Source organism: Marmota monax, unplaced genomic scaffold, assembly GCF_021218885.2.
Source record: "Marmota monax isolate L192 unplaced genomic scaffold, Marmota_monax_Labrador192_F-V1.1 WCK01_AAM20220418_F8-fsc00031, whole genome shotgun sequence".
Taxonomy (NCBI): Eukaryota; Metazoa; Chordata; class Mammalia; order Rodentia; family Sciuridae; genus Marmota; species Marmota monax.
The window spans coordinates 13,273,697-13,288,802 of record NW_026695197.1 but is presented as its reverse complement, the minus strand read 5'-3'; the positions used below and the strand labels follow the sequence as shown (position 1 = coordinate 13,288,802).

General features: G+C 36.5%; 1 long non-coding RNA gene across 1 annotated transcript; it reads left to right on the top strand.

Annotated features, from left to right (window-relative positions):
* Window positions 1-6,371: 6,371 nt before the first annotated feature.
* On the top strand, window positions 6,372-14,793 carry LOC124081903 (uncharacterized). The gene is made up of 2 exons (XR_006848183.2): window positions 6,372-6,487; window positions 14,429-14,793. It is a non-coding gene; the product is annotated as an uncharacterized LOC124081903 (long non-coding RNA).
* The last annotated feature ends 313 nt before the right edge of the window (window positions 14,794-15,106 follow it).

Sequence of the window (15,106 nt, the reverse complement as noted above, 5' to 3'; positions counted from 1 at the left end):
TTCTGATTTTGATGGTTGTACTCTTACTATGAGAAGAATAATTGTATCCTCTTGGAAATATATATCGAAGCATTGAGGGTTAGTTAATAGGGCATCATTTCTGCAACTGCCTCATATGGTAAAAAAAAAAAAAACAGGTAAAAATACAAAGAAAACTTTAAGGCAACTCTTGTAATTGTTATCAGTTGGGGAAACACGAGAACAGATAGGGTTCTTTGTGTGTTGTCAGGTTTATCTTGAGTTTAAAATTGTTTAAAAATAATAGTTAAGTAATATTGCTAAAACAATTAATTTTGTAACAATTACAAAAGCAGTGGTCCTTCATCTTTCAATCTCAGAATGTGATGATCCCCAATAACACTCAAAAGAAATTTTTAAAAAATCTTTATGCACTAACCACAGCAGTATCAATCATTGTTTATAAGGAGCTGAACATTTATTAAGACCTTAACACCCTGAATCATTACTCCAATACCATCCCACACTGTAAAAGCTCACTCACCAAAACATGCCATATAATTATACCAGAAATTATCTCTTTCCTTTAAATCTGAACTAGAAGTATTTGAAGTTTAAGGATATTAATATAACACTAGAAACATATTGAGAATCAAATGCATTCACTAGCTAGCTATGTTTTTTTTTTCCTTGTCTGTTTCTTTAAAAGTCAATAAATCTGAAAGAACATCAGAAAAAAAAAAGTGCATTCATTCACCTGCATTTTTTACTCCAGGAACCATCTCCAAAGGGTATATAAGAAACAAATAAAGTAGATTAAAATCTTCTCTATAGTCATTTGTCATCAATTGTGATATCTTCTTCTCTCAAAAACTCATAGTAAACTTCTTTCCAAAGCAACACTGATAATGTCCAGATAATAAATTTTCTAAAGTTGTATAAAGTTATTTATATACAAAGATGTGCCCAGAATAAAGTGTTTCAGCTCAGAATGCAGCTACCTTCAGCTTCCCATGTACCGGCTCTATGGAATCCTTGAAGACTGAGCGGACTCTATCTCCACATACAGATAAATCAAATACAGCGTCTTTTTGAGGGGTAACTGTAAACTGTCAGTTCACAGTCTCAGAAGCAGTCTTTTACATTCAGGTTCATTACTCTTATGAGATTGCACAGTGTTGCTGGTGTTAAGTGGTGGGGTGAAATGGAATGCAAAGGTTGGGAAGAGAGGTGCTTTCTTCCCCAGAATCCACAGCTGTTCTTCAGCCCTCATACACAGCTCTTTCTAGGATGCATTTTGTTAATGGTAAACATATCTATCATCACAATTAGGATGGGCACTCCTTAAAGGAATGAATTACAACCTATTTATCTTGATACTTTGTACAAATCTAGGGCACATAAGTACATAATAAATATTTGGAGAGTTGAATGCAAGACATTCATTCGTTCCCTTTGGAGATTCACAAAACTTGAACAATGAAATTCAAGAGAATGGAATGCCCAAGAAAAACAACAAATCATGAAAATGACCTTACAGCAAAATAAAGAGTGTTCTGTCCCTTTACGTGCATTGTTCTCCAGTGTGTTTTGTCTTTAGTAAAAATTACCTGATTAAGTTAACCAGGATATATGAGAAGGATGCTGAGAGGTTATGTGAGACGTCAAGGAAAGACAGTAAGGGAATAGGTCTGGTCTCCTTCCCTAAAAATGTTCATTAATCCTTTCTTTTTCTTAACACTAGGAGGACAAATTAGAATTTATAAGGGGGAAAGAATTCAAGACGTAGCCCGTAGGAAACCTACAACTGCAGCTAACTGTGCATCTATTCTAAATTCATGGTCTATTCTTTGTTCTATTTTTCACTCCCCAAAGGCCAAGGCCTGTGAAAATATTCTTGCTTCATAGACAAATGAGTGTGCCAAGGGCCCTCTTTCCTGTTCTCTGTAGATAAGAAAGCTTTTTACATTAAATAAAACCCATGCTGCTGGCAAATTCCACACTTGGGTCATTTGCCTCAATTAGCTGAAGTATAAGGAAACCAAAGTTAATGTTTCCAGAGGCTCATCAGTTTTTAACTTACGCAGTCAGTGTTTTCAGAAAATTAAAACTAGTTTTAATAATTCTGGGGACAGTGATGACTTACATGTGATAGCCCTATTTGACAAGGTAAAGTTTTCCAGTTACATTAGCCTGATGCCATGTTCTTTTTTGGGGAGGGGGGCAGTACTGATGATTTAACTCAGGAGCACTTGACCACTGAGCCACATTCCCAGCCCTATTTTGTATTTTATTTAGAAACAGGGCCTCAGTGAGTTGTTTAGGGCCTCGCTAAATTGCTCAGGCTGGCTTTGAACTCACAGTCCTCCTGCCTCAGCCTCCCGTGACATTGGGATTACAGATGTGTGCCACCATGCCCACCTTGTCTTCACATTCTTAACACTCTGCTAGACAAAATAAAAACCTCATGCAAATGAAAGACCACTGAAGGCCTGGATCTTGGGTTGTTCAGTCATAGACAATGGTATAAATGAGACCAAAGAAAGATATGAAGCAACTGATTTCAGAATAGCTATGAATTCTTGAAGAACTGGTTAATTTTGAAATATTTATTTCTTTGCCTGAAAAATTTCCTATCACAAAAAAAAAAAAAAACTATTACAAAATGCTTATAACTTGGCTCATTTAATTCAATTTCCTAGTTAATTATTCTTTAAACCTTACATGTCAGCCACCTAGAAAACTCCTACGTAGTGTTAGAAATCATTTATGAAAAGACTCAGTTGTAAAAGCATTATGAAAATAATCTGTAGCTTTGTATTTCAAAGTTTCTGGTTTGAATTTGCTAAGTCCCTAGAAATAATACTCCCCGGCACACCACTCTTCAAGTGCAGAAAAGGTGACAGTCTTACTTTAAAAGAACTCTCTAGTTTATCATTACCAGATCCAGGGTATAAATTATTTCTATTCTCTGATTTATGATTTAATATTTTTTCTGAAATCCCCATTGTAATTGACAAACTAATTTTCTCTTTTGTTCTCCCATTTTTTAGCAATTCTCTGCTATCTTGACCTGCTCTATCATCACACTTCACTTCTCTGTGAACTTGAGTCAGTCAGATGTAGCTCTGACAATGTTGCCTTTAGACACTTATATGCAGACAGAGTCCTTTCAATTCTATCTACAGTAAAGGGCTTGTTGACACTCACTCAATATGGCATTTTTCCAGAACTGTGTCTGCTGACTAACCTTTACCAAATTACTAGATAAATGATATTTCTTTTACTAAATGCAGGCAATTTTTATATTTTGAATGAGAAGTCATCACCTCTGTAACCTTAATGCGGGTGGCCACCAGCAAGGGAACAAAGGAATGGCTGGAGGTCGATAATGTCTTGGTTTCTCATTTAGTGTCCTCGGTGCCTCAGGTAGATGAGTAGCCCACCTCTGCACAGAGTTACACTCAGTCCTTAAGACTTGCATCAGTAAGTCGTTTAATTTTTAAACAAGATTATGTTGGATTGGATGCCAGGTAGAATGTCCACAGTATGTCCTGGTCTTGAGTCCACTGCTATACTTCATGGCCTGTGAATGGGTTCCTTGGTCACTATAAATCAGCAGCAAGGACACACATGGCACTCAAGCAGATCCATCCCTTAATAGCTGGGAAAGTCTTGCATCAAGCCCATAACAGTGTCCACATAAATCAAAGCATATTGGGCCCTTTCTAATAACAGGAGACAGCCCATGGGTCTATCTGTCTTTACTAAAGAGGAACCAAATCACTTCATCTGATATTGTCTTTGGTGGCATCTAGCCATTACAGGTAGCACTGACAGCAGGCAAGAGAGTTCTAGCGAACAGCAACAATATCAGAGATCTCCATGGGCTGTCTCCAGCACATCACAGCTGCCTACTTAGTCTTTTGTCCTGCATGCTTAAATCTACAATGTAGCCAAGTGGCAGTTTCTTTTACTGGGGCTTCCTCCCACCATCTTACCTTTTCCAGTTGTACAACCTTGGCTCTGTGGATGGGTTCCATAGCAAGAAAGACAGCATAGTGGCACACATTTAACATTTTTCTGGACCCTTTCATACTAGTGACCAAAGTCCATTGGAGTCTTAAGTTCCTTAATCTGTTGCCATGAACCCCATCCAAAGTAGTCTGGAAGGGCATGGATGGTAAGCTCAGCAGGTAACAGGAAGTCTAGTGTCCCCAGGAGTTGTGCCTATTTTATTATTTGCAATGCCTGACTAAATGACTCAGTACTGTAGTCAATCTAGTCCCACACTGTACCCCTCCTACACAAATTATATTTAAGTGTCATAATAACTGGGGTGGTGGTTGATATATGAAAGCTCTCCTGTAACCCAGTAGCCCCACAAATTGTTGTATTTATTTTACTGTGTTCAGAAGTAGAAAAGCCTGAACTTTTATCTATCACAACCTGACATGTATAAACTTTACCCTACCCCACCAGATAAGACCCTATACTTTGCTGGGTTATAGTCCATCCTCTCCCCTGAAAATAAGTCAAAAGGATGAAATATTTAGGGAAAAAAATATGGCAAGAGAAGTAAGAATAACCCTGTTGAGTGACCCTCTTTATCAGTTGGAAGACTGTTAAGCTATCAAACCTTTACAAATAGATACATAAATTCAACAATTCCCATTCAAATTTCTAGCATCATTTTTGGTGCAAAATGTGACAAGCTGATTCTGAAATCCATATGGAAAAAAAGTATCTAGGATAGTGGAAATATCTTTGAAATAGAAAGAACAAAATGTTGGCAATCTAACTTCGCCTGATGATACAATACTGTACACATGCACATACACACACACACATACACACACACACACATATATATATATATATATATATATTGTACACCCAATTTTTAAAAAATATGTAAATGAATGGATAGTCTTCTTGGCATATATATATATATATATATATATATATATATATATACATACACATATACACTCATATAAGTGTTTATATATATATGTACAACTAATTGTTTAAATATGTAAATAATGGGTAGACTTCTCAAAAAATATGTTGCTGAAATAATTAAACGCCCACATGTGAAAAATAAAATTGAATCCGCACTTTGCAAAATATACAAAAACTAACTTAAGATGGGCCACAAAAATTCTGGAAACCACTTTCCTAAAGCAGTGGACCATAATTATTTGGCATTGTATATTATGGATTCTTCTCTATCACGGTTCCTCTGACAGAAGGAGACAGAGATAGAGAGACAGAGATAGAGAGGGAACAAAATAATCTATCCCTGGAATAAGTATAACTAGAGAAAGGAGGGTAGAGTAATTTCACCACTAGAAAATATGGTTCTCTTCATGTTCTAGAGTCTTCTGATCAACTAAATTAACATACCTGTCTCTCCTCTTTTCTTTTGATGATAGAGATAACTTGGAAAAAGTTTAGTGAAAGTTTCTTATCTTTAACGAAATCTCAGTGATTGACTCTGTCCAGAGAAGGTTTGTCCTTTTGTCAGTCTTCTCTTGAAGTCCCTATCTTCCTTCCTAAGCTGATCAACTTAATAGAACAAAAAGAAATAAATCGCATGTTCTCTGAAACTACTAGCTCTTTACTTGTTCTCCCTGGGGCCTCGGAGCTCTTACTTCTTTGAAACAAAAGTCATAAACTGTGCCCTCCCTTCATCTTGTCCCTAAGTATGCCACAACAAAGAGCTTGAAGACATGAGGTACCAGGAGAGTGGACATATCTCTCTCCCTGAGATAGTCCCCCTTCCCCACCAGCACCACTGAATAATGGGTGTCTGATATGAACCAGTCTCTTGAGGAGAGACTGGAGAGAAAGAAGGATTATGAAAAGCCAACCTACAATTTTAGGAAATAAAGGGGGAGTTATTAAATGAAGACAAAATTGTAACTCAGATATGCATTTTAGCTCTCCACTTGCCAGGTAGGCTAACTCTGCAAAACTCAAACAATGCAAAAACCTTTGTTGGGAAAGCAAAGAATGCTATTTCTCTTCATTTTTCTCTTCCCCTCCACCCATTTTCATTTGGGGACTCTATCCTTCATGCTGCTTCTGTGAGAGCAAACCTCTGGAAATGTATTGTTCCCCAACTTGACACATCTCCAATATAGCAAATCACTGTTCTCATCTTAGTCTAAGATTGCAGTTCATCTTTAACTAGAAAAATAAGGAAAAAGAAACATTAACAGAAGCACATTTTTAGAGCACATATTTTTTTTAATCCTACCTTACCTCAGCCTGACCACAGATGGGCTGGCTGGCACAGCACAAACAGGCACCGTGCCAGCCTCTTTTTTATTGGTCCCACACAAATCGCTTTACTCCATTTCACAGACATCTCTCTGTCTTAATTCTTTCTTTAGACACTTCTCACTTCAGTAGCAAGACTTGGTCTTGGACAATAGATCATTTCAGGAAGGGCAAATAACAGTGTCAGTTCCTTGGCACACTGAGACGTTTCTGATCCTAGAACATCCTCTTTCCATTTAAGGTAAGGAGAACTTTTCCCTCACTACACATAGGAAGCTGTATGCATATACATGGCTGGCTGGGAAAGCCAACTGAATTTATTTGTGCAAACTGTTTTTACCTAATGTAACAGAGCACAGAGATACTTGGAATCTATGTCGATTATGCAAATTGCTTATGAATGCCTCTGCAGAGTGTGTGGGCGAGCTATCTTATAAAAAGTTTGGCATTTTGTTTTAATAGTTTCTTCTTTCTTTTCGCTGCAGACTACTTACAGAAACTGGAAGCAGGGAGCCACACCCATCTCATTTTTTCATTGCACACACAAAACCCTTGATTCTTTTTTAAGCTGAAATTTTTCAAAACAAATGGAGTGAAAAGGCTGACTACAAGTAAAATTGAGCAAATTTTAGGTGAAAGTAACAAATATCAAACCCCCAGCTTATTCAGAGAGAAGATTCCCATAGAGTGCACCCTGTGAAGTCTGAACTGCCAAGTGCAGGCATTTGACTTTAATCTGTGAGAAACAGGTAACCATAACAGTTCTATAAATTGAACAAGGATATGATAACTTAGGAGATCGAATAAGATGAATCTGACAACAGTGAGCTCAAGGAGAAGAGGCACTGGGTTGGTGTTCCCATGTTTCACAACAGGGGCCCTCTGGTCTTCCTGATTAGTAGGATTTCTTTAGTAGTACGCCAGGGGCCACTTGCAAAAAGCCTATAATTATATCATGATATTGCCCTCCCTGCCCAACATCTAAGTTGTGCACACTCTGACAACACCCGTTCCCACAGTGAAGTAGCCTGAGAAAAATACACACACCCACATGCATATATATATTCACATTGTATTACACTCATTCTGAAGGTGAGCATTTTATAGCATATAAAATGTATATTAAGTTACATTTCAATGACAAATAGCATCCAGGTTGTCAAATGATTTAATACAAGATGTCCTCATTAATTCAGCTCTGTGAATCTGTGCCCATAGTGCGTCTAAACTCCGGATGTGTTTTTGGCAGCATTATTTATTTAATGCCACTTTCCCAGGTGTCGTTATTTCTCCTCCAAAATGGAGCTCCTCAAAAGTGCTTCAAAAATCCTTTACCGTTATCTCCTCTAGTCCATATTCTCATTTAATAACATTTATTTTTTTCTTAGCCATTTCCTTGAGATTTCCCCTCTTCAACTCTGCATATTGAAGAAAGATAACTTTTTCAGCGTGAGCTCTGTGTATACCTGGAAGGCTGAGTGCCTTAGGGGACTGCCTTTAAACACTGAATTAAATAGCAGCAAAACTCAGTCCCTTTCCCCAAATATCTTTCTCTTTAGCCAGCAAAATCTATTAAAATACTCACTGAAAGAGATCATTCCTAAGCATTGGAAACTGACTCAAGTCAATATACTTGTTTCTAACTCGTGAACCTCTGTGGAGACAATAAGAGACTCTGAATTATGTGGATCTCTGTGATATTTAGTTCCCCTCACAATCTTGCAATCAACATTACACTGAGATTCAGGCATACACCAAATTTTGCTTCATAAACAACATTTGTTAAAAAAAAAATAAAGTATGTTTATTTGCAAGCAGGCACAGAATCATTGAGTCCATCTCTTCTGTAAACTTGTAGTCCCTGCCTTCCTTTGAATGCTCTGACCACTCCCTCACCTGAAAAGTCCACTCAAAGTACACCTGACCTCCTTCCAGTGGTAGGAGTCTGTTATCTCCTCTTCTGAAATCAGTGGCAGCACCGCATTGTCTTGAGTGCCATCTCTAACATGAAGATGGATGGGTTGCACTGGACTTGTATGCCTTCTTTGCACAAAGGTAGCAAGGAATTCAATATTTTGTTGTCAATCCTTATACCTGGGACATCATTCAGTTTCACCAATTCGCATACATTTTTATCATTTACCAATCTAATTATCAAATACCTCATCTTAACAATAAAACTATTACTGCCATCCCCAGTCTAGGAGAATATGAGGTGTTGATCAAGATACCTTGTCGTAGCCACTCCTTGACTTTGGACCTGTTATGTGATATGACACTGGCTACCACTTTGCAGTATGGGCTCTCAAAGAGGAAAACTGCTCCTGGAGTAGAAGCTTCAGCTATTGAGCATATACATAATGTCTTTCTGCCACGTCAGAGTGCTTTAAAGTAAATTGTACAAATCATAAGCAGCTAACATACTTGAAAAATACTGGACTGGGTATAAATAGAACTGAAGACTATGGATGAATGTGTTCCAAATAATATGTCTGACCATATTGAATTTATTTATTCTAGTCATTAGTTTCCTTCCTCCCTACCTCCTCCCATTCTCCTTTTCTTCCTTCCTTCTTTCTTTCCTTTTATTCCTCACTCTCCTTTGGTCATTGACTAGGTAATCTTCAACACACCTTCCAGTTCTTATATTATATACCAGGTCACATTGCAAAATATGTGACTCCTTACAGCATGATATGTGGATATTATCATTGCCTTTTTGCAGATACAAATGAAGATGGAGGCTTACTACAGCCTCAAATAAGATAAACCTGGTAGATATTTTGTGGCCAAGAGCAAGAAAAATCTATTTATTTCTATGACATTCTATTGGAGGCTGATTATTAGATCTTATTAAAAACAAATTTTTTTCAGATGTTTCCTCACAATCTTCTCTCCCTGCTTTTTGATTTGACTGTGAACTTCAATTCAAATCCAGGACTCATCATGCATGTATTTTAATGACTAGCATTGTATTTCTGGGTCAAGCTTTCCTGCTTGATTCTTCCCTGAGTCTTCTCAGCCTCTGAGAAATGTAGACTTCAGGTGAATTTGTCTTACAAATTGGTCAGACAAAGCCAGTATCCATGGATCCACCTATCATTCACTCCCAGAAAAGAATAAGTCAATAACTGATGTAAGCTACATCAAAAAATGCTTGTTAAAAAGTGAAGACATTGATACTCATGGAATCTAATCAGTCTTTAACCATTCCCAGAGACTTCAGAACTCAAAGATTTAATTGGTCCTCTTCTGGTAAAATAGCAACTATAAAAATGGATTTGGACAAAAGATAGATAGATGTCTCACCCCTTTATGCTAAAACTGTCTTCAGCAAACTTCTTGTGAGGACAGTTTTCTACTTACCAAGAACTCTTTATCCTTGATTATGACATTTCTCGTTCCTTTTGTCCTTCATGCTTTGGGAGATAAAGGCCTTGTTTAAAGAAGGTAGGAGCTGCAAAGTGTCTGCACATTAAACTGAAGATTGTAAATATATTTCCCAGTCCAAAGTTTAATTACAATTCCTTTATCTTTCCTTATCATCTGTTTTCTAAAGAGATAAAGAAGCTACATCATGTACAGCCATAGAAAGGTAGAGTTGTGCTGCAATTGTGTACAATGAATCAAAATGCATTCTGCTGTCATCATACCTAATTAAAATAAGTTAATTAATTTTTTAAAAAAGAGACAGGTAACGAAGAACCCTCAAATCTTTTCTTCAGAGATTACTTTTCGCTGCCTCGCTGCCTTCTCCAGGGTTGAAAGTCAGCAATCCCATCAGTCTTTGTTTGTCTTTTCTACCAAAATTAAATGATCCTTCTTTATTCAGGACTAGAGTGAATTTTGTTTATACAATTAGAATGAGCTAAACATTTGAGGAACCAAGTGACAGAAACTGAAGAAAGTTTTACAACTTGTACTGTGTCTCATGCAATGTCCAGAACATATTGAGCTGTTTTCCACCCTATGCTTAATGCTGTCTGAACATCAGCCACCTCATCTCTCTGAGCAGACCCAGCTTTCCAGCATTGCTTGTTTTTTTCATTAGGGGTAAACCACCATACTGCACAAGACCATTTCACCAAACAGCTAGCATGTTCTGACCTGTTCTATACCTCCGTGGGGACAAAGAGTCAATGAAAAAAGGAAAAATTCATATTCTTCCCTTACTGTTATATTTCTACCTGTGGCCATATCCCCATACCCTTCTTTTCTCTTTTATTTGGTCACTACAATGATAAATTTCCACTCAATTAGTTTATTTCAAAACTAAATTTCTAAAAGAAGGTATTTTAAGCAAGAGATGCTTCTGTGTTATTTATTCTCCCACAGAGCATTGCAGACAATCCGGGGAAATAAAGAGCTGCTCAAATGGCCATCAACGATTGATCTCTCCATTGTAGTCAAGAATCCATGAAGGTCTGCTCAAGTGGAGCCTTCCCCAGGGAACTCTCAACACAGTGATGTCAGTGTCTCTCTTTAATTGAATTCATGTCACTTTCTATCTGAAATTTGATCTTCTCTTCCTATCATCACATATTCATATTATTTTCCTTGGATCTTTGTGGCTTTATGCTTTTCACATATGTCTATGTTCTCAATGATATTATACTTTCTAGTATTGCTTTAGAATAACAGAGTGGAGCAGAATGCTTTTCAGTGTCACCAGGTCACCAAGTGTTTCTCCCCATAATGTGCACACATGTAGAATATGTACAATGGGGCTTGTTGAGTTCCCACTGGTGGGAACTGTAGTAGGGGGTCTATGTCATCATTCCTCCAGGACTGTAGGCAAGCACCAGCAGTTACTTTCAGGCCTCTTATTAAAAGAAACATTGAAATTTATAATGAAATTTCTGAGATGATGGATAGAGCTAAAGCATAATAGAGTAGTACTAGTTGGTGGCATATCTTTGAGCTGATTCCCTCCTTGTAGATAGCACTATCATTTCAGCTCCGACACCTGCAGGAGAAGATCCCATTTCTAGCATTCTCAGTGGTCCCTGTTCCCTCACTGGGGACCTATCTTTGGTGTTGTGTGAATATGCCCACTGAAAAGAGAAAACTTGGTGTAAAGCCCAAGCATGGCATGCACCTTACAATGACTGAAGTCAAGAAACAGCACAAACCACCACTGACCAATTTTTTTTTCTGGCTTGATACTAGTTATAAAGTAAGTTGCAGATTACTTGTTACTTCATATCTGGAAAGATATATGTCTGTTTCTGGAATTACTCACTCTAGTAACAAGAATGTAAATGTTTGATAAAACTTCTGTTGATGAAAACTATATTTTTATCAACCAGATAAGAAGCTAAAGGGGTTTCTTACATGTTAATTTTTCACTCAAATATAGTTCCAGGAGTCTGAAAAACAAACAGTATATATATGTGTATATATGTATGTATATGTGTGTGTGTGTCACACAGTAGGATCTATAAATATTCACCTTGACAATTGGATCCAAAAGCCCAACAGAATCTTCTATCATAACTTCATTGACTCCCCACACTGATGCCTGATGGGTTCTAGAGGCAAGAAGGCCCTGCATCTCTGTTGTCCACACAATGTTCCATTTGAATCTATTTTCTAGCAGAGTCCAAACTCAAATTTGAAATACATTGCTCCATTTTTAAGTAATGTATAATTCTTCATAAATATCACAGAGCACACATCATACTAAATGAGGTCTTTAACCCTCTTGGATTGGTGGGTGTGGTAAGTAGCCTCTGCAAAAATATGCACAATTCATACTTATCTCCATCCGGGTCAATATACTTTACATATTTCAAAGTTATTTAACAGAAAATGTTCCTATTTAGGGGCAGTTTCACATTAGCTTCTCAGATGGTAATTTGGGATATGAAGAAGTTATATCTTATTTAATGTCCTGCCAATAACAATAATTTCAATCAGGATGTACGCTAGAATCTTTTCAATTTTCAGCTATGATCTTCTGCACTGATTGTTAAGTATAGCCTGCTTCACCAATTGCTAACTGTACCTACAATTACCAAGTTTAGAAAATAAAAATGCAGGACATCCGACTAAATTTGAATTTCAGATAAGCATGCAATATTAAGACATATTAAACTAAAAAAATGATATTTATCTGAAATCCAAATAAACTGGATGCATTTTATCTGAAAACATTATTTCTATCATCTCTCTGAGTAAATCCCATTTTCCTCATTTCTATAATGTTGCCTCCTGTAAAATTCTGAACCCATTAAAGGTATGAAAGATTCAGCAAGTGATTTGTACTTTATAAAGTATTAGTCACGTGATATGATTGTCATTATAGCTTAGTTCTCCCATCTGATGATCCAGTCTTTTTTCTATATGGTTCATGTTTAATCTACTTCAAAATGCATTATTTAAGTATTTTAATATTAAGGTATACTTTTTGAAAGAGCCAATGTAGGATTCTATGCTGTTGTTTTTTACTGTCATTTTAAGGTTGTTTTGGTATCTATGTCCATGAGAACTATTTCTTCTTAATTTCTCCCAGCATTGATGAATTGTCTGCATCTGTTGTGCAAACAATCATGGTAAAACAGTAGGTTCCTACTTGACTTTACTCTCTGAAATATTCTAAGCATATGGTGAAGTGGCAAGAGTATGGGCTCAAGGTGGGAATTCTGTGAAATGGAGAAGAAGCCTCCATTCTAACATTACCCAGTTGGATCTCTGGAGACTTCATTATTAGATTAATCTTAGAATAAGTGACGAACCAACTGGCTTTCTTCCTATGCCACCAACACATAAGATGATAGAACTTGGAAATATTAAATTTTACATATCTAGAAAAGATGTTTTATTAAGAAGAAAAATTTAAAACTGTTTTTAAATCACAGCTTACCTTTTGAAAGAACTTTATGGCAAGAGAAATAATAGGAAAGATCTCTGAAATAGTAGACTTTAAGATATTAAAGCAAAGTTCCAGAGTCAGGACATTTTCCAGATTTCCAAACTGAACAAGACAAAAAGCCTTAACACAAACAATTAATGTCTAGAGGGAAATGAGAATTCAAAGCAATTGGATTATTGCCATGAGGATCCTTTGCATTTTAATAAGCCCTTAGCAGATAGAGCCTTCTTCATAAAATAACACAAAAATGTCTGTTTCAAAAGGAAAAAGGTTGAGTATCTTGGCCAGAGACACAAATAATGACACTATTGAGTCTACATTTCCCAGGATACACAGATAATCAGCAATTTCCATGATCAGCTATATCAATCCAATTAAAGGTAAATTGAGATGAGAGAAACTCAGGAGACCATTTCATCTGTGGTGTAATCTGGCCTCCATAAGAGCTAGAACCAGATACTGGAACACTCCAGTGCTCTCAAATTTTTTCACCACTAATCCTTCCTGCATGTCAGCTTCATTCTTTCTGATTATAGACTTATAGCATTTCACTAGACTATGGGGGAAAAAACTGCTAAGAACACCAGAGTTCTATTCAAGGAAAGAATGACTATTATAACAACAGTTTGAAAAGTCTTTCCTAAATACTCTGATTCATATCTTTTCTAATCAACCATGACTAGCAGATTATTCTAATAGACAATTGTCCTTGGGATAGGATAGGATTATGATTATGTAACCACCAGTTAACCCCTATCCAAAGATTAATGCACTGATTATTTTAAGGCTTTCATAGCCCAATGCTTTCACATTTAAGATTCCTTTCATTGTCACAACACATGAGCTTTTGGGAGGACACCTCATATTTAAACCATAACAAGAAATTACAAAGGTGGAGCAAGGGAAGGTATTTCTGCTCACAGAACAAAGGAACAATATGTAAGAAAGCCTCAAGGCAGAGCAGTGTTTAACACTTTTACAAAATGACAATAAGAAGGTCAGTTTTGATACTGATGAAAAATATATTACCTTGATTTACAAAGGCGTCAACCCAATCATGCCCAAAGGAAGCCAAGATGAAAATTTTGTGTATTTTTCATCAAGTGTAAAAAGCTTTGATTTAAAAATGTGATAGAATCCAGTGAATGTTTTCACAACATACCTTACAGATCAGAGTTCAGAAGAAATGGAGGACTAAGAGTAGAAGAAAGAAAAAATTGTAGTTGGGGGCAAGGTGAAAGAGGAAGATAGAAATTTTTATAACTCCGTTTGCTATTTTGCCATATCAAGTTTTTTTTTTCTTCCTAGGACATTGAATATCACCACATGGAACATCTATATTCAGCTAAGCTTGTGGAGTACGACATTTCCTAATATGTGCCCACCTGTTCCAAGATCAAGAAAACAAATTTAAGTGTATTATTGAGACACTCAATTAATCTGTTATATGAGAAAAAGAAAACTAGTGAGTTTGATATCTTTGTGTAATAAATTTTCCATGAAAATAATTGTATAATAGTCATAAAAAGCCAGAAATTCCAGTAAGAGTTTATTTATCCCATTGCCCAGTTTTTAGCAAAACTTACCAAATTGCTCAATAATTGAGAAGGTTGTCCATTTTAAAAGAATCAGAGATGTTGGGTCAATGATATGAATTAAATGAACTAATGCTAGAGATACTTGTCTTCTTTTTTCTCCTTTATTAATGCTTTTAGACATATAGTTGGCTTGAAACACACTTAGGACATACTCACAAGAGGGGCATAAAAGGACTAAACATACTTCTATGGTATGCAGTGAACACACACCTGATCTGGTGCTGAGCCCATACATTCCCTTTAAACTACAGAAGAAAGGGAAAATCCATCAAAAACTACAGTTATCCTTTCTATAACTGACCAATTTGACACAACCTTTCTTTTTTAATTTATTGACTTAACAGTTAATTTCGATCTTGCAAAAGGTATTAATTTAATCATACAAATT